Source organism: Cupressus sempervirens, chromosome 6 (assembly GCF_028749045.1).
Source record: "Cupressus sempervirens isolate cs-2001-9-10 chromosome 6, ASM2874904v1, whole genome shotgun sequence".
Lineage (NCBI taxonomy): Eukaryota > Viridiplantae > Streptophyta > Pinopsida > Cupressales > Cupressaceae > Cupressus > Cupressus sempervirens.
Window position 1 is genome coordinate 90,697,840 of NC_143123.1, and position 22,112 is coordinate 90,719,951.

Consider the following 22,112-nt stretch of genomic DNA (forward strand, 5'->3'; position numbering starts at 1 on the left):
GATAGTAGTGTGACCAAACATGGTCAAGTGTTTTGGCACTAACTGACAAATTATTTGACCATACGGTCAACAATCTCCCACTTTGGCATTAGTGACAAAAACACTTATCATTCCAAAATCTGAATACTCAAAAAGATAAGTCAAAACTTCCCCTATCAACGTACTTGGGTCTGTAGCTTATATTTGACTATTGTGCTAATACTCGACTGACACTGACTCTATTATTTATTTTCAAATTTGTTTATGTAGCTCTTTTGTACATAAATTGCTTGTATACAACGATATTTTCTCCTTATAGCTATATTTCCCCCTTTTTACATATTTTATTATATTTCTCCCTTGTTTTTGACACAAATGCCAAAAATGCATAATTACAAGGTAACATCAAAATGTGAGAGGAAATCACTATGTACCTTTGAAACTAGAGACATGGTCTTGTCCCAATTTTCTTGCAAAACTTTTAAAGTATGCAAAGCTATTTGTACTACAACTAATAATTCCATCATATGATCAACAATGGAAAAGTTGTTGTCATGGATTAATGTCTTTGCATGAACAATGTGTTTCTACATTATATCCATGTTTGGAATTATCATACTCTAAATCTCTTCCAGTGTAGCCCTAATTCTTGCTTCTTCCCTTAAAAACTCTGCCTAGAAGTGTGTCAGATACGTGATCTTTACAAAATGTGTTGAGCTAGTGTTAGGGTCAAGTGGCAGTTGCTTTGTACTTTCCTTTAGATTAGTATCAATCTTTGACAACTTGTCCTTGATTTCCTTGGTAAAACATGTAGTGTCACTTAATTTGAAAAAACAAGGAAACAACATTATTTAAAGTGCTCTCAAAGTTAACAAGAATAGTGGACAGTTCCACTTGATCAATGAAAATCTTCCATGCCACATTCTTGAAAAATTTGTTATCAAAATTTGTTTTTGCCCCTTGCAGTAGTTTCTCTTGTCCATTCAAATCTTCATTAAACTTGTGAACTATGTCAACAAGTTGATCTAAAGTAGGCTTCTTATCATCAATCTCAATACTAAGTGCATCAATAAATGTACCTTTTATATCCTCCAACACTTGATTACGTTTCTTTTTCTCTACTCTTAGTTTCTACGACCTGGCCCTTTTCTTCCAATATTTTCTAAGAGTGTCCATCTGATCAAGAGTAATATTGGCAAGAGTCTTCTTCGCTAGTTCAACCTAATCTAGGGTTTTAGTCATTTTAGGTCTGTTAAGCATGGAAAACCTAGTAACCCTTTGAACCATTTTCTAATTGATTTGAATGGTTTGGTTGAGCCAAAATCGCATGTCATGAATATGACATAGGATAAACCTAATCCACTTGATTTGGAAATCCTTTGGGTTATACAAAATGTGGGTTAAGCCCTTCGATTCCAAGTGTTTATGCTTGAGTTTAAGGTTTTCATCCACCCACAATGCTTCATACACTTGACTCTTCTCTAAATTTTCCAGTTCTTGAGTCAAACAATGATAAAATGATCCAATGTTGGGTATTAATAGTACCTTTGATGGAATTTGTGAATGTACACTAATTGGGTCCATTTCTTTTGCAATCATTGGACAAAGGCTAAATGTTGAGGCTTCACACACAATATTCATCTCTAACATCTTGGAACCCTTCTTAACCTTGCTATTGGAGGAGGATGCCATATCACTTAGTGATGGAACAATAAACTTTGATAGTTTTGCTTTGAATTTCTTGGGGGCTCTAGAATTCTCTACTCTTTTTGCTCTCAAATTCATGATGAAAAATGAAAACCTTTGATTCTACCATTTAACTAAGATCTATCTTCAAGTTTCCATTAATGGATCATACAAAGGACACATCCATGGCAACTTGTTAAACTCAACGAGCATGAATTTCTTGGCTAAGTCTTCAACTTGGCAAATATCTTCAACTCGGTAGATACCTTCAATTTGGTAGATACCTTCACTCTTCAACTCGGTAAGCATAAGTTTAGATATGTCTTGAACTCGGTATATGCCATCTACCTCCAAGATTGATTAGGTCATCAACCTAACTTTTCTCAGTAAGGTCATCAATCTAAATTTTCTCGATAAGCTCATCAACTTGACTTTTCTCGATAAGGTCATGCAACCTGACTTTGCTCTGTAAGTTTATATAGCTCATTGATCCTAATGCATCTAAAATGCTGATTTAGATCTTCTTGCTTGCTCATTGGAATTGATAAAATATATTTCTTTTGGATCATAGTTTCAGTAATCTCCATGGATGATTAGTATGAAATGGTAGAATTACCCATCTCATTAACTTGGGTGTTAATATTTTGACTTGCATTATGTGGAGATTTATTTATCCATTACTGTCTCATTTGACTTCTGATATTGCTAGCCTTTGGTTTCTTTTCATCTTCAACTACAGCTTGGTTCATACAGTTTCTAGCTAGGTGTACAAGATCTTTGCATAGAAAACATCTCTTTGTAGGGTCTCTCTTCCTCATGTGAGTTCCTATGTTTCCATACTCATGACACAAGTGACATCTACACCATGTGTTATGATCAACACCAAACATAGCATTCACAATTTTTTCTACTGGATTCTATCTCTTTGTTTTGCATTCTAAAGATTTGTGCCCTTCTTTATAGAAATTAAAACATTTTCTTTCAAACATTGTTTTCTCTATGCACTCACTTTTCCTATGTCCATGTTTGTTACAACTGTAACATTTTCCACTAAATTTTTATTTACCATTGCTCCAACACTTATTTGATGTATGCCCTATCTTTCCAAAATGATTACATGTAGGCCTTTTGTTGATATGAGCTCCTTATTGTGATGGTTCACCTTCATCTATATAGCCTAATCTTATTTTACCTTTGTGTCTAAATTGATTTTTCTCATTTAATTGATTCATGCTTTCTTGAGATTTCATCATCCTTTCATTAGTTTTCCTTTCAACTTTGAGATTATTCTGCAAGCTTTCATTTTCTTTCCTCAAGTTGATAAGTTCTTGATTTTTACAAATGAGTTGATTTATTAAGTTTTCTTGCTAAAGATATAGGTGTTGAATTTCATTGTCCTTTTCTTCTATCCATTTAGTTAGCAATCTTTTATCTTCTTCTACCATGTCCTTTTGTTCCATATTTTCACACATTCTAACTGACTAAATTTCTTGCGCTCTTTTCAATTTTTTGACTTCTTCATGTATAGTGGGATTCTTTTCAAGTAGATCTTTGATTACTAAATTAGCTTTGTCACAAATTCTTTCTTGGAAAATTTTTTCAATTCTTTCTTCCATGTAGATATTGTCATTCATTTATGTGGCTAGTTATTTTCTTCTTTGCAAGGATTTAGAGAGTTTCTCCTTCATTTTCTTGAATTGTTCCATGACCAATTGTAGATCCAACTTTTCATTTTGAATATCTTTCTCTAGTCCATACACTTCTATTGCCTCTAATATTTTATCAAGCTAACAAACTTCTAATGTGAAAACCAATGATATAATACCAATTGTTAGAAATTTACAAATAAGCTAAGTTACCAAAGGCAGGGGGAGGCAGGGGAGGGGGTGAATCAAGAACTTATAATTTTTTTACTTTAATTCACCAATTAATCCTTCACAAGCTAATCTATGTTAGATTGTGGTGACTGATCAGGAAAGTACTGTACATACTTCATAAAAGGGCTTAGGGTTGGGTATTTTTCATTATGTTGTGATGCAAAATTGGTTCTTGCGGCAGTATTGAGCTATTAGGGATTACGGATTGTAATCAGGTTGTAATCACTGGATTGTAATAAGATCAAACTTGCTGTTTGGTGGACGTAGCCCAGGGATTGGGTGAACCACATTAAATCTTGGTGCCTTGTGTTCATTTCTGTGTGTTCTATTATTTTCTGTTATTGGTTATATTTGCATGTAGTTTTTTATTTCTGTCTGTGGTTTATCCTAACAAGTGGTATTAGAGCAAGGTTTTCTTTCAGTTATCCTCTGCAAGAAAGTCTCACGATTAAGTGGGAGTCTCACAGTTGAGTGGGAGCAATGGCAGATGAGGGTAAGCTGAGGGTTGACAGGTTTAATGGGCAGAACTTCCAATTATGGAAGATGCAAATGGAAGACTATCTATATCAGAAGGATTTATGGAAGCCATTGGAAGGCAAAGCCAAGAATCAAGGAACTATGTTAGAGGCTAAATGGGATCTCTTGGACAGAAAGGCACTCAGAAGAATTCAGTTATGCTTGGCACCATCGGTGGCACTTAATATTACAAAAGCAAAGATGATAGAAGATTTGATGAAAACCCTAGCGACACTGTATGAAAATCCCTCTGCTTCAAACAAGGTATTTCTCATGAAGCATTTACTTAATATGAAAATGACAAAAGGTGGATCTGTTGCAGATCATTTAAATCAGTTTAATACTATTACTAGTCAATTATCTTTTGTGGGTATCAATTTTGATGAAGAAATTAGGGCTCTCTTGATTTTGTGTTCTTTACTTGAAAGCTGGAATGGCTTGGTAATGGCCATGAGTAATTCTGTTCCTAGATCTAGTACCCTAAAATATGATGATGTGATCGGTGTTATTTTAAGTGAGGAAACTCGTAGGAAATCCTCAGGTGGATCTACATTAGGAAGTGCTTTAAATGCACAAAGCAGGGGCAGAACGACTGAAAGAGGAAGTCACTCTAGAAATCATGGGAAATCAAGAGGAAAGTCAAAGGGGAAGAGGTCTCAATCGAGAGGACCAAATGATTGCTGGTACTGTGGGAAACTAGGGCACAAAAAGAAAGATTGTTGGAATTGAAAGAAAAATGAAGGAGATAAATTAGATGGAGACAAGGAGGCAAATGTGGTAAGTAAAAAATCCGAAGAGGATGCTTTGCTTCTATCTTTAGAGAGTATTGATGATTCATGGGTTTTAGATTCTGGTGCTTCATTTCATGCTACACCTCATAGAGGTTATTTCATTGATTATGTCCAAGGGGATTTTGGGCTTGTTTATTTGGGGGATAATGAACCCTGTTAGATTGTTGGAAAGGGAAAAATTAAGATTAAGTTACAGAATGGGAATCATTGGCTACTACATGAGGTAAGACATGTTCAAAAACTAAGTAGGAATTTAATTTCAGCAGGGCAACTCGGTGATGAGGGTTGTGTAGTTACTTTTAATGATAAAAATTGGAAGGTTTCAAAAGGTTCCCTTGTAGTAGAAAAAGGTGTGAAAGTAGGAACCTTATATCTTTGTATAGGTCATATTGTTTCTTCTACTTTGATTGTTTCAGAGAAAAATGAATGTTCAGGAAAAATTGCTATAGTTGAGCAGGGAGAACAAATAGCTACTGTAGATTTTGATATAGCACTGTGGCACAATAGACTTGGGCACATGAGTGAGAAAGGTATGAAAGTACTTCATTCAAAGAAAGTTTTACCAGGTTTGAAATGTGTGAATATGGATTTCTGTGAAAGTTGTGTGTATGGAAAACAAAAGAGAGTGAGTTTTGTAAAGACTGTGAAGGAAAACAAAAAGGAGAAATTAGAGCTTGTGCATACAGATGTATGGGGACTAGCTCAGGTATCTTCCCTTGGTGGCTCTCATTATTATGTTACATTTATTGATGATGCAACTAGAAAAGTATGGGTTTATTTTCTTAGACAGAAATCTGATGTATTTCAAACTTTTAAGAAATGGAAATGCTTAGTTGAAAATGAGACTGGTAAGAAATTAAAATGTCTCAGATCTGATAATGGTGGTGAGTATTGCAGTCATGAATTTGAAGATTATTTCTCCACTAATGGTATTCGTAGACAAAAAACTGTTCCAAGGACTCCATAGGAAAATGGAGTGGCTGAACACATGAACAAGACTATAATGGAGTGTGCAAGGAGCATGAGGTTGCATGCTAAGTTTCCCTTACACATGTGGGCAAAGGTTGTCAATACTACAGTATATTTGATTAATAGAGGTCCCTCTACTCCTTTGGGCTCTGGTATTCCAGAGGAAGCATGGATTGGTAAGAAGGTGAGTTATTCTTTTCTCAAGACCTTCGGTTGTGAAGCTTTTGCTCATATAGACTTTGAAAATAGAACCAAGCTAGAAGCTAAATCAAAGAAATGTGTCTTTGTTGGATATGGCATTAATGAATTTTGTTATAGGCTTTGGGATTTTGAAAATCATAAAATTGTTAGAAGTCGGGATGTCATATTCAATGAGAAAGTGTTGTACAAAGATCTGTTGTAGCAACATGAGAAGAAAGAAGATGATTATGTATTGTTGGATGATACTCCAAAAGCTGATGTTCCAACCATTCCTCATGATGTGGAACAACTGCAACAACAAATACCACAGACACCAGTAAATGTTAAACGGTCAACAAGGCAAATTAGACTTCCACAAAGGTTTTCTCCCTCTTTGTATTCTATTTTACTTACTGATGCTGGTGAACCTGAAAGTTATGATGAAGCTGTGCAGGTGGATACTAAGATTCAGTGGGAGTCTGCAATGAAAGATGAAATGGACTCTTTGCTGAAAAATAAGACATGGGATTTGTGCAAGTTGCCTGCAGGTAAAAAGGCTTTACAGAATAAGTGGGTTTATAGGTTGAAAGAATAGGAAGGAGGTAAGAAAAGATTTAAGGCTAGGTTAGTTGTAAAAGGATTTGCATAGAAAAAGGGAATTGATTTTGATGAGATATTTTCTCCTGTTGTTAAAATGACTTCTATTCGTACTATTTTAAGTCTTGTGGTTATTGAAGATTTGCATTTAGAGTAGATGGATGTTAAAACAGCCTTTCTTCATGGTGATTTGGATGAAGAAATATATATGGCTTAGCCACAGGGTTTTGAGGTCAAAGGTAAGGAGAACTTAGTGTGCAAATTAGAGAAAAGTTTATATGGCTTGAAGCAAGCCCCTCTGCAATGGTATCTAAAATTTGATAGTTTTATGCATGAGCATGGATATAACAGGTGTCATTCAGATTATTGTGTTTATTTTAAGAGGTTGGATGATGATAGCTACATTATTTTATGTCTATATGTTGATGATATGCTTATAGCTAGGTCTAACATGGATCATATTAAGGGGCTAAAATGTCAATTAGCACATGCATTTGCTATGAAGGATTTGGGGGTAGCAAAACAAATCCTTGGTATGAAGATTTGTAGATATAGGAAGAACAGAACCTTGACGCTATCTTAGGCTGATTATGTTGAGAAGGTGTTGCAACGTTTCTGTATGGAGAATGCTAAATTTGTCAGCACACCTTTACCTGGTCATTTGAAATTGACTAAGGAGATTTGTCCCAAGACACAGGAAGAGGAGGATAATATGTCCAAGGTACCCTATGCTTCATCTATAGGAAGTTTGATGTATGCTATGGTATGCACTAGGCTAGATATTGCACATGCAGTGGGAGTCGTTAGTAGGTATATGAGTCATCCAGGATTTGAGCATTGGAATGCTGTCAAGTAGATTCTCAGATATTTGAGAGGGACATCCAATAAGTGTTTACACTTTGGGGACTCTACTACTGATTTACAGGGCTATGTTGACTCAGATTTGGTTGGGGATATTGATACTAGTGGGAGTACTACAGGTTATGTCTTTACTGTTGGTGGGGCAGCCGTGAGATGGGTTTCTAGGTTACAGAAGATTAATGCTTTATCCACTATAGAGGTAGAGTATGTTGCTGCTAAAGAGGCTGCCAAGGAGATGATATGGCTTCAGTTCTTCTTGGAAGAATTGGGACATCCTCATAAGGATAATTATTTGTTTACAGATAGTCAGAGTGCCATTCATCTTGCTAAGAATTCAGCTCTGCATTCTAAGACCAAACACATACAGTTGCGGTACCATTTCATTCGGTTAGCTTTGGAGGATGGACAGTTAAAGCTGGAGAAGATACATACCAATAACAATCCAGTAGATATTTTGACAAAGGTTGTAAAAAGGGAGAAGCTAAACTCCTCTTCAGCTTCGGTTGGTCTTTTAGACTGAACATGAATAAAAGAACATCAGAGTCCAGGGTGGTTTGATCCAGTGGGAGCCCCATGTGGTAGTTGTATTGCTATAGGATCAGTCTCCAAGTGGGAGATTGTTGTTTAGTGTGGAGCCTGATCATTCCCCAAGTGGGAGATTGTTAGATTGTGGTGACTAATCAAGAAAGTACTGTACATACTTCATAAATAGTGGGGTTCAGGGCATCGGCTCAAAAATTTTTTTTGGGCTGTGGCCGACATGGTAGCCGACATATTATAGCCGACATATGGTCGACATGTTATAACCCTAAAGCAGTTTAATACTTGTATAAAAGGGCTTAGGGTTGCATATTTTTCATTATGTTGTGATGCGAAATTGGTTCTTGCGGCAATATTGAGCTGTAAGGGATTACGGATTGTAATCAGGTTGTAATCACTGGATTATAATAAGATCAGACTTGCTGTTTGGTGGACGTAGCCCAGGGATTGGGTGAACCACATTAAATCTTGGTGCCTTGTGTTCATTTCTATGTGTTCTATTATTTTCTATTATTGGTTATATTTGTATGTAGTTTTTTATTTCTGTCTGTGGTTTATCCTAACAATCTAATCTAATTGAATGCATGAAAAACTAAAATCAATAACACTTGGGCACAATAATTGGTAACCCAAAAACCTTCCAAATAGAAAGTAAATCCAAGATGGGGATGATAGCAACAAGCTTTAGTATTGCAGTATAAAGTTGTCTTGTTAAGGCGTAAAATTTATCACTTTTGGTGATCTTCCCTATTATGAGTAATAAGGACTGTTAATTCCACCTTGTAAAAAGATTTATACAATACAATGAAGTATGCACTCAATTAGGGGATTCTGTAGAAGCCTATTAACTCCACCTTGTCAGAGGATTTGACTGATCCACCTGTTAGGATGAACCAATATAGATCTTTGAGTTGTAACTTGGTTTTCTGAATGAGATTCCTTTGATGTGAAATGATCACCTTAATGTGATGGATGAGATTTTGTTTTCCTTATATTGATTGTAGCCTTTTCCTTCTAATTCATGTTCATACTTATGCTTCTTCATTATACAATTGCATTTGGATATGAAAAGATATCTTATTTATATACAAATCCAAATAATTTCCTTTTGGGGTTGGCTACAATACCAATTTCAATAATCTTCACCCAGTCATCTCAATGCTAATACTCAGGTTTTGTAGACCACTTAGGTGATATTCAAACACTTGGCAATATAGTGAACTCAACAAACTCTTGTACTCAATTATAACGGGTGCTCAGTCCACATTGATCACTCAAGAGTAGGTGTGAACTATGTTAATACTGATGACTTAATGAACACTGTAGAACTCAGTTGAAACTATAGAGTTTGGTTGTCACTACATCTTGGTCAACTATATTGATGCTTTGCTCAATTAACATAGCTAGCTCAGTACACTATCTTTTAGCTCTGCTTGGTTAACAATTACATTCTACCTGGTTGACATTGTTACAAATCAGTTTAGACTATGAGGCTCAGTTAACTTTACAACAACTCAGTTAACACTATGAAGCTCAGTAATAATGTGACTAATTGACAAATGATTTGATGAAAAGGTCAATAAATACATATAGATCATATACACACATGTACATATGAACTTTTCAACAAATTTAAAATAATAAAATTATTTTTTAAGAAATTAGTACTTACAAACACCTAAATCTTTTGAATTGGAACATCAAATACAATGTCAAAAAAGGGTTTAGAAGATTGCATACTACTAGTTATAATTAGGATCAAAGATAATTTTTTATGTTTTTTATTCATAAGTATTTTGATCATAAAGTAAAATAATAAAAAATGATGAAAGTAAAACTTATGGTTACAATAAAATTAATGGGCCACCTCTATATAAAAATCATACCAAAAAAACAATTTAGAAAGACATCTTGACTAGACACAAAATTTATAAACCACCTCCTTATAAACAATTTTAAGAATCTAACAATTAAAAAAATGATTTGAAAGATTTCTCCATGGGGCACAAACTTACTACATTATCAACCAATTTAATGCTTTTGTAGTATGTTATATATGTCTTACTATTTAAAGTCATTCAATATTTTATTAATTGACATTTAAAAATTCAAGAAATAAATTATTTGCAATGATAACAAAATTTATGGAACTACCTCCTTATAATAAATCTTTAGAAACAAATAATTACAAAAATATTTTGAATACAATTCAATGGGGATGCCAACTTAAACTCATTATGAGCTAACTAAACACATCTGTGTAATATGTTACATGTCTTAGAACTTAAAGATATTCAACATTGTATCATTTCACATGCACACAAAAAAGAAATTACTAGAATGAAACTCAACTTTTATAAAGATCATAAAATCTTGTATGTTTGATACATATAGACCATAAACATATAAGTACATATTGTCTTTTGAATACATCTAAAACGATGAAATGAATTAACCTCAATTTAACACTGAAATTCCTAGTTTTACATTAAAACATGAAATGTTATGTCAAATATTTTTTAGAAGATTAGATTCTATTAGATATAATTAGAATCAAGAGTAATGCTTTAAAATTTGTCCTATATAAATATATCAATTATTAAATAAAATATTCAAAAATTTGATTGAGTTCGGAAGTGTCATTATAAAAATTATTATGGAATAAATAATTATTAAGAATCATTTTAAAATTTAAACAATTTAAAGATTAGATAATATGTGTTTTGAAGCTGAGCGGTCAATGAAAAAATGCACAAAGAAAAGGGTGAATATTCATTACCCTAATGTCAAGAGAATCAATCTTCAAGGGTTGCTTTTGGAACAAATATGATTTCATTAAGAGCCTCCAAATGGGGTAGCTTATTAGTGCATCCATGAATGAATAAAATCTATGGAAATGAAAGTTTTAGGAATGGCTTTATGAAGAAAGGAAATAAGAAAAGATTTAGTTCAAAGACTTGAACCTTTAACACCAAAGTGGAAGAGGCTTCATATATTCATTAAGAGCTAACAAAAAACTAGTAACAATCACCACAAGCTAATCAAAACTACATTGGGAGCATGGAAGCATAGGGAGGCTTGTGGAATCTTGGTCAAGTGGATGGAAGAAGAGGCACCAAGGAACTAGATCTATGGTTACTTTTCCAAGCTATGTGAAGGATGTGTATGTGCAAAATCTTTAAGTAGTAATTTATTCCTATTAGATTATATGTGTTAGAAGTTATAATTTAATCAAATTTTATATTGAGAACCTCTACCTTTTGAAGGTTTTTGTTTCTTTAAGGGAACCAAACTTTAACCTAAAACACACATACCCTAATCATTCTCATGTTGGATTAACAGATTCCCTACTTTACTTATTTCATAATGGAATGGAAAAAACATGGAAAAGATAAGGGAACCCCTAATAAAATTCATTAGATTTTAAAAGGAATTTTTCCTAGGTAGATTGAAAGAAAAGAAGGTTTTGGTAGACTTGGAGACCAAATTAGATTCATTGATAATTGAGAGATATTAATAGAAAATGGATCATGATTATATAAGGTCTTAAGGTTGATAGGAAAGGATGAAAATGCATACCAAGATATAGGATATGTTGCAAGTTGCACAAAATGTGTGGAAAAAATAGTTGATATCCCCTTTGTTTAACCTATTTGATCTAAAACACTGCAAAAGAAGGACCCAAAATCTAGAAGTTCCCAATAACCCTAGGTCATATTTGAATCCTAACAATAATACTCATAAACTAGGTTTTATTATGATTATGGGGGTTGAGAAAGAGTGCAAAATAAATGTTAAAAATATTTTTAAGGATGTGGATGCATTGACAATGGTAGTTGAGGTGGATTTTTTCCTCCTATACAAAATATCTTATTAGCATAAATCATTTCTCAAGATTTAGATTCACTTGATAATCTAGATGTTAATATGATGTAGTCTAGGGACATGCCAATAAAGAAGAAAATAAGATTCTAGCCATCAAACGCTGCACAACTGAATAACATTCAATGTGTAAGGATATGATGATTAGGATATTAAATAAAAATAGAGTTTGACTCCAAAAAAATTGGATTTGGAGTACTAATAGGCTAACCAAGGAGTGCAAGGTTATCTATATTTGGATCTCGGGTGGAATGAAAAGGAATCTGGCACAATAGATGTGGATCTAATTGGAATTCTACATATTAGATAAGGCCTCAATGTTCTAGACACATGAAGAATTTAGGGAATAAAAGATGAAGAATTTTTTTAAAAGAATCTATATTGAAAAATGGGATAGTATAAGGGTAAAAAATATTACATTATTGTTTGTAGCAAGAAAGGGGAACCCCCTTCTCCAGGAGCCATACAACTCTTACCATGGATTGTTAGGAGCTTGAGTACCTCCAATAAACAATACTTGGTCAAGAAATCTTTTTCTATGATTAATGTTGACATGGTATAAATATAAGAGACTAAATTGAATAATGAAGACTTATAGACATACACAAGGAAGTTAGCCAATTGAAAGTGATCTTCATGCTAATGATGCAACATTAGGTTTAAGTATCATTGGGAGAGAGGAACTTGTATCCTTTAGTTTTCTATAAATAAGAATATCATGGACATGGCTGGATGGATTCAAAGTATCAACTAAAAGGTAAAATTCATATTGGTCAATATTCGTGGTCTAATACCTATAGAAGAGAGAAGTGCAAATAGAGATAGATAATTTCATTTTAAATAATGTAATAACAAAAATTATCATAGGAGGATTTTAACAATAGTTTTTTATTTATCACATAATATTGGAGGTCTATTTGGGATAGTTCAATCACACACTAATTTCAAGGATTTTTTAAGGAGGAAAAGTCCAATGGAGATACCTATAAAACAAGGATAGTTCACATGGAGTAAGAAAAAATCTCTCTCTCTCTCTCTCTCTCTCTCTCTCTCTCTCTCTCTCTCTCTCTCTCTCTCTCTCTCTCTCTCTCTCTCTCTCTCTCATCTTATCTTTCTCTTCTCTCTTTCTCTCCCTCTTCGTGTCTTAGATTATCCTATTCTACCCCCCTCTCTCTCTCTCTCTCTCTCTCTCTCTCTCTCTCTCTCTCTCTCTCTCTCTCTCTCTCTGTCTCTCTCTCTCTCTCTCTGTCTCTCTCTCTCTCTCTCTCTATTCCATTTAATGCATTTTTGACCACTCATTTGGAAAATAAAATATAAAATTGCTCTATAGCAACTCCATTTATCTAGTGAAAATCAATTAGTAGGAGGTAGTTTCCACAACAAGTCAAGTTGTGATATTGCTATCAGGATTTCAAAGTCTAGCTTTTGAGTCAAACTCACCATGTTTAATAAGTAGTGATTCACATGAATCCATCTCTCATGAGAATAAATGGAACACTCAACACTTATTGGATCTAGGTGATGATGACAGAGGTGAAGCACCAAGACTTCTTGAGGGGTTACCCATCCCAATAGTACTCCATCTTGAACACACTTAACTACAAAGTTTGCTCCATGGTTAAACTCACTCTTCTTACAACCCCACTTCCAAAACCTTCACCAAGTGTTGTGCCTTATGACCCATTCATTAGAAACCTCTTAACCTCATCAATTTATTAGTAGGAGGTATTTTCCATGGAGGAAACTTTGTTGTTAAGCGCACTCAAGGTAGAGTAGTACAGGGATGAGTGACCTCCTAGGAAGTCCCCATGCTTCACCTCTATAAGCATCACCTAGATCCAATGAGTTCTAAGTGTTCAATTTTTCTCATGAGAGATGGATTCATGTGAATCACTACTGATTAAACATGGTTTAATGAGTTTGACTGAAAAGCTAGATTGTTAAATCTTGATAGAAATATCACAATTTGACTTGTTGCGGAAACTACCTTCTACTAATTAATTGTCACTAGATAAATGAAGTGTTTCTATAGAGCTATTTTGTATTTTATTTTCCAAATGAGTGGTCGCAAATGTCATTGTTTGAAGTTTTTTAGCACACACAAAATAGTTACTAATGGATTTATTGTGCGCACTCAAACAAATAATTAAAATGATCAAATAGTCTATGTCAATCCACACAATAATCTAATAGAAGTCAAAACCCTATTCCATGGAAGGGAAAAAATGACATCAAAACTTCTCACAAACACCTTGTCTTGCGCACCAAGAAACTATTCTGATAAATACTTCACATATCTACCTAACCACTACTATGAATTCTTTGCAACATTTCAAATACCAACAAAATCTCTCATGCCAATCAATTTTCTTTTAATGAAGAGCTATTTCAGAAAGCCAATAATTTTGATTTTGAAGAACTATTTTGAGAGTTTTAATCTATCTATAATTTCTTGGCCACCCTTAATCATCACACACTAAGGAAGAAGTTAAGTTGGAGAAATAAGTCAACTTTTTTTATTTAACACTTTTCGCTTAGGAATTAGGCCTTACTGTGTGATGTTTAAGTAATCCAAATTTCTTCATGCAAGATGGGTTTTAATAAGAAAACTCAACATACCCTTGGTTTTCCCAAATATCGTGATACAAGGCCCAAAATCACAATAAAAGTTGTGTATTTAGCAATTTAGTTACAAAATTTATTTTAAGTAGTACAAAGTGTAAAAAGAATCTACATGCAAAATAAGTGGCCTCATACACTTTCATTAGGTGCAACATATTCATTTATAATTGTAACTTCACCATTTTTTCTCATCTCCACATTTGATGATGATGACGAAGCGTCAACATTGTTAGTGGGATAAAGGTATTTATCTCTAATTAGATTTATTTGTATTTTGAAATCTTTGTGGATTTTGAGCCAGAAATAATAAACATAGAAAAGATACAGGGACACAAGATTAATTTACATCTTTGGATGGCTGGGCTTTCCATATGGCACAAACAAAGATGTAAAAAATTATTCATATTATATTGTGCAATAACAACATTGTTGTGTTACTATTACATTTTTTTAATAAACATTTTTTATGATAAATTTTAATTTAATTATATATCAATGTGCAATATAGTTTTCATGATTTGATTCACATCATACTTTTAATTGAATAATTAATTAATAATTACTGATAATTCATATGCTATTAATTGACATATAAAAAGTTTTTAAAAAAAAGTAAATTAGAATATAATTTATCTATTTATAAAGAAAATAAAATTTAATGTGACTGATACATAGAGACCATCAATAAGCTATACACATGATCTCTTGAATGTATTCAAAATGATAAAATGAATTAATTTAAAAATATCAAGAAATCAACACTTATAAATACTTAACTACTTTAAATTGAAGCATTAAAAATATGCCGATTTTTTATATTCTAAAAGTTAAAAAAAAAACAATTCATATTGATTAATATACGATTATGTTACATTAAATACATTAAAAAAATTCTTAACAAATTTAACTCAAAAAGGGATAGTCTACATCTTCTTTATAATCTATTGGAGAATCTTCCATGCCTTTGTTTATATTTGATTAGATCTCTATTCATTTTATTTACTTTCCATGCCCTTTAGTACACTTACAATCAAGAAACATCTTTGTCCAGCAAAGACAAAAGCAATTCATATGAGGGAGACACTTAAATTTTCTGTGTGGGTTACTTTTTAGTTGGGTGAATATCATGAGTTCTTTAGCTTTAGAGTTTAGAGTTGAGCTAAAGTAAAAAGATGAGAAAAACATTTAAAGTGGTAGCAAAAGACTAAATAAGTGAGGATTGTATGTGAATTTGATGGTTATAAATTTTATTCAAAATCATATCTAATGAATAATTCTTAAATTTTATATAAGAGGAATATATGTAATTTTATTTGGAAGGTAAATTTATATGAGAATAACCATCATAAATATGTGTTTGATCAATTCAGTTAATATTATTGACAATTCTTTCATATTTATAGTGTTATTAGATTATCATATAGAATATTTATAAATATTTTTGTCAAAAAGCATTTATCAATAAATCTAAAATTAAAATTCTAAAAGAAACTAAACATTGTCTATTGTTAAATTATTTTATGTGTGTGAAAAACTAAATACAAGTATAATCTAACAATAATGAACAAATCAACCTTAAAACTACTTTCAAACACACATACATGTATATATGTATGTTATATATATTTATGCCGAGAGGCATATACAATGGGAGAAACACTTCCCAGCACAAAGAATATTCCAAGGAATAATCTGTGTAAGGAAAAAAGATTTGGTGAGAGTTACCAATGAAATTAAAATATGGAATGCCATTTGGCAATCAAAAAGATTTGGTGAGAGTTACAAACAAAATTAAAATATGGAATGTCATTTGGCAATCAAAAAGATTTGGTGAGAGTTACAAACGAAATAATAGGCCCGAAATAATAGGGCTCGAGAAAGTAGGGCCCGAGAAAGTAGGAGCCAAAAAAATAGGGCCCGAAAAAATAGGGCCTAAAAAAATAGGGGCGAAATAATTTCAATATGATTTTTTTTGTTGTTAAATATAATTTTGCATGCACATTCATACTTGTTTTTTGTGGGGAGTGGGGGAATTTGAAACAAATTCGTGGAATGTGAAGAGATGTCTGTTGGGGGATATGAGGAGCCTCTTAGAAGTTATAAAACCAAGGCTCACCATTTCATTTTTCGTTTTATGTTTTTGCAGGAAGGAAGAGGTGGAGGCTATTGGAGGATTAGATTGGAGTTTTTGAATAGGAGTAGATTGAAGTTTTGGAGTAACATTTTTGCAGGTGAAATTTCTATTTTTTATTTACATTTTTATTTAGATTTAGATGTAGATGTAAATTGAAATTCAAAATTAGTTATAATATTCTACTTTGATTTAGATTTCAATTTCAATTAATTTGATTTAGATTTAGAATTCTGTTCATAACTATTTAGGCTTGCATTTAATAGTTTAGTCTTGCATGTTTGATTTATATTTAGATTTGTATTCAAAATCTATTTGATTTATATATTTTATAATATTTTTCATTTACATATTTTAAAAGTGCATGTTTCAAATTAATTTTATATTTGCATGTTTCATATTAGTTTTAGATTTTCATATTTTAAAATAGTTTTGGTTTGCATGTTTTAGATTTGAATGTTTCACAATAGTTTTACATTTGCAAGTTTCTAAGTATTTATATTTTCATGTTTCAAAGCATAATTTTATCATTAATTTGGATGAGAATTCCACCATATCAATACAATTTATAGTTTATTAAAGTTAATTATTTATTTAAAGTAGATAAATCATATATTTAGTATATATTTTAACATTATTGAATTATAAAATAAAATAAAATATTCAAAATAATAGCTAGCCAAAATAATATTAAGCCAAATGGATGTTGAAATAATAGAACCTGAAAAAATAAGGCCAAAAAAATAGAACGCAAGAAAATAGGGCTGAAATAACTTAATTAAAATTTTAAATATAAAATATTTTCTTTTTGTTAAATATATTTTTGCATGCACATTCATGCTTATTTTTTGTGAGGAGTGGGGGAATTTGAAACAAATTCATGGAATGTCAAAAGACATCTATTGGGAGATATGAGGGTTCTCTCATAAATTATAAAACAGATGCTCCTCATTTCATTTTCATTTTGTGTTTTTGCAGGGAGGAAGAGATGGAGATTATTGGAGCAATTAGAGTTTTTTAATAGGAGTAGATTAAAGTTTCATATAGTTTAGCCTTGTATGTTTGATTTAGATTTAGGATTCAAAAACTTTTTGATTTAGATATTTGATAATACATTTCTTTTGCAGATTTTTAATGTGCATGTTTCAATTTAGTTTTACATTTGCATGTTTTACATTAGTTTTAGATTTGCATATTTCAAAATACTTTTGGTTTCCATGTTTAGATTTGTATGTTTCATAATAGTTTTATATTTGCATGTTTCATAATATTTATATTTTTAATGTTTCATAATTAAATTTAATCGTTGATGCGGACAAGAAGGTCACCTTATCAATAAAACTTGTATTTTATTAAAGTTAGTGATTAATTTAAAATAAACGAATCATATATTTAGTTTATATTGTCATTATTTAATTAGATTATATATGTGGCTACTAAATATATTAATTAAGAAAGAAAATCATAAGTCTAAATAGATTCCTTAATGATAGGGAGATTTATTGATTACAATTCTTAATCACTGCAATAAAAATTGCATTAGCATTATTAAAAATTCAACAATATATAATGTTCTCACATCATCATGGAGAAATAATTTTCATAAAATTGACTCTTATATATTCTTTCACACTTTTAACATCATCTAAATTGTTGTGTTGGGACTTATAACTTCCCTTTCATGAATTAATTTTTCCACTATTTGAGTCATTTGTATAACATATATCCCAAATTTGACCATAGTTGTACTCCAAATACTCCAACACTACACCTAAATCTCATACTTCCCTTCACCTTGTCCCTTATTTTAGCATAACATTTAACCACTTATCAACCCTAACAATAACACTGAGTGTCATATAAATGAAATTATAAACCTTGGATCCTAACTATAACTCTTACTCTATATATGATTGTACTAATCATTTAGTAACTTATATACCTTAGCCTAACCCTATATGTATAAGTATCTAGAAATAAATTTTTTTTTTATAAGTGATAATATGTATATACACACACCCACAGAGAGAGAGAGAGAGAGAGAGAGAGAGAGAGAGAGAGAGAGAGAGAGAGCGCATATATGCAGACAAGAAGGAGCTCATATTATGTTTCTTATAGAGGCATGTTTTATGTAGAGAGAGAGAAAAAGAGATTATGAGGTGTATCTAGAGAGTAGGCATAAAGAGAGTTAGGGTTAGGGTTAGGTTTAAAATTAGAGTTAGAGTTGGGATTAGGGTTAGGGTTAGAATTAGGGTTAGAAATATAGTTAGGATTAGAGATAGAGTTAGGGTTAGGGTAAGGGTAAGAATTAGGGCAAGGGTTAGAATTAGGGTTACAAATATAGTTAGGGTTAGGGTTAGGGTTAGAATAAGAGTTAGGGTTAGGGTTAGAGATAGAGTTAGAATTAGAGTTAGAATAAGGGTTGGAGTTAGAGTTAGAGTTAGAGTTAGGGTTATATTTAGGGTTAGAATTAAGGTTAGGATTAGAATTAGTGTTAGAGTTAGGGTTATGGTTAGTGTTAGGGTTATAGTAAGGGTTAGAGCTAGAATTGGGGTTAGGGTTAGAATTAGGGTTAGAGTTAGGGTTATATAGGTTCGGGTTAAGATTAGGGGTAGAATTAGAGTTACAATTAGAACTTTAGAGTTAGAATTAGGGTTAGGGTTAGAATTAGGGTTACAAATATAATTAGGGTTACAGATTGATTTAGAGCTAGAGTTAGGGTAAGGGTAATAATTAGGGTTAGGGCTAGAATTAGGGTTACAAATAAAGTCAGGGTTAGGGTTAGGGTTAGATTTAGAGGTAGGATTTGAGCTAGATTTAGAAATAGAATTAGAATTAGAAAAAGAGTTGGAGTTAGAGGTAGGGTTAGAATTAGGGCTAGGATTATGGTTAGCATAAGGGTTATGGTTAGAGTTAGGGTTAGCATTAGGGTTAGGGTTATAATTAATGTAAGTTTTAGTGTTAGTGTTAGGGTTATAATTGGGACTAGAATTGAGGCTAGGGTTAGGGTTAGGGTTAGGGTTAGGGTTAGAGTTACAAAAACTGAAGTTTTTTCTCCATTCTCGTTTTGCTGTAGCAATTTTGTTTTTGATTTTTGATAAGTGTTGTAGCATGTTATATTTAACATTAAATTAATCTTTATTATTATATTTAATAGTAGTTTCAAACATTATTAAAAAGACTCTAAATACAACCAAATCACATAATCTAAGAACTAAAACATAAGTACCCATCATAGGAACAGTTAGAATGCCCAGAATTGTTAAAATAATTGCACCTGCAACTGCCGTTATAGAAGCAATTTGTTACTCCAATCTGTTATCTTTCTTAGACTAAAGGAGCACAAGAAAAAGTCAGATTGATATTATGAGTTACAAAAGAAATTTGAATGTATTTATAAGCATTTCTGCTCAGAGATTTTCTATAACATTGTGTTAATACCAGATTTCCCTTTTTCTCAATTGTATTGCTAAGAAAATCACCATGGCCGCATTCTATATCTAGAACAATTATCACATTGGACAAGTCATTCAGCATTGACATAATTATTCACACCATTTTCCAATGAATAATCCCATCAGAATGCCACACGCTAGACATCGTGACAAAATTACAAACCAGTGGGAATGAGCCAGAACCTCTCAATCCACACTTAACCAGATTAAACCACCGAAAGAATAGGTAGCGGGAAGGAACCTATAAATTGAAGCCGCAATAGAGCGAATTCCAAATGCATATCCAGATCCAAAGTCAGTCATTTATCTTTAATCCATTCCCATTCAGTCCCAGCAACACGCTAATAGCATCAGGAAGCTCCATGCATGAATCAAAAGAAAATGGATAGATCTAGTTAGGAAAGTACATATTGGACCAAAATATTTCATAAATAGAAAAGAAGACACCCCTAAAACACTCCCATCAAGCACCATTAACAATGAAAAGTATTATAAAATATATATATCAAATAGATTTTGAATACAAATCTAAATCTAAATCAAACATGCAAGACTAAACTATTAAATGCAAGCCTAAATAGTTATGAACAGAATTCTAAATCTAAATGAAATTAATTAAAATTGAAATCTAAATCAAACTAGAATATTATAACTAATTTTGAATTTCAATTTACATCTACATCTAAATCTAAATGAAAATGTAAATAAAAAATAGAAATCTCACCTGCAAAAATGTTACTCCAAAAGTTCAATTTACTCCTATTCAAAAACTCCAATCTAATCCTCCAATAACCTCCACCTCTTCCTTCCTGCAAAAACATAAAATGAAAATGAAATGACGAGCCTTGATTTTATAACTTCTGAGAGGCTCCTCATATCCCCCAATAGACGTCTCTTCACATTCCACGAATTTGTTTCAAATTCCCCCACTCCCCACAAAAAATAAGCATGAATGTGCATGCAAAATTATATTTAACAAAAAAAAAATCATATTGAAATTTTTTTGCCCCAATTTTTTGGGGCCCTACTTTTTGGGGCCCTACTTTTTGGGGCCCTACTTTTTCGAGCCTATTATTTCGGCCTCCATTTGGCTTCCTATTATTTCGGCCAGCTATTATTTTGGGAATTCTTTTTAAATATTTAATTTGGAAGTTTGTAACCGCTCCCAATTCTTTTTTATTGACAAGGAATCTTGGCATATTCCCGTGCTGGGTTAGAATTAGGGTTAGAGTTAGGGTTATATAGGTTTGGGTGAAGATTAGGGGTAGAGTTAGAGTTGCAATTAGAGTTAGAGTTAGAATTAGGGTTACAAATATAATTAGGGTTACATATTGAGTTAGAGCTAGAGTTAGGGTAAGGGTAATAATTAGGGTTAGGGCTAGAATTAGGGTTACAAATAAAGTTAGGGTTAGGGTTAGGGTTAGATTTAAAGGTAGGGTTTGGGCTAGATTTAGAGATAGAATTAGAATTAGAACAAGAGTTGGAGTTAGAGGTAGGGTTAGAATTAGGGCTAGGATTATGGTTAGCATAAGGGTTATGGTTAGAGTTAGGGTTAGCATTAGGGTTAGGGTTATAATTATTGTTAGTTTTAGTGTTAGTGTTAGTGTTAGTGTTAGGGTTATAATTGGGGCTAGAATGGAGGCTAGGGTCAGGGTTAGGGTTAGGGTTAGAATTAGAGTTAGAGTTAGGGATCAAGTTAGAGTTAAAGTTGGAGATAGAGTTGGGGTTAGGGTTAGATTTAGGGTTAGATTTAGGTTTAGAGTTAGAGTTAGGGTTAGAATTAGGATTGGGTTTACGATTAGAATTAGGGTTAGGATTAGAGTTACAGTTACATATAGTGTTAAGGTTAGTATTAGCATTATAGATAGTGTTAGGATTAGGATTATGAGTATGATTAGGGTTAGAGTTAGTGTTAGAGTTAGGGTTAGTGTTAGGGTTACAATTAGAGTTAGAGTTATAATTATAGTGAGGGTTAGAGTTAGATTTAGAGTTAGGGTTAGAATTAGGGGTAGGGTTAGGGTTAGGG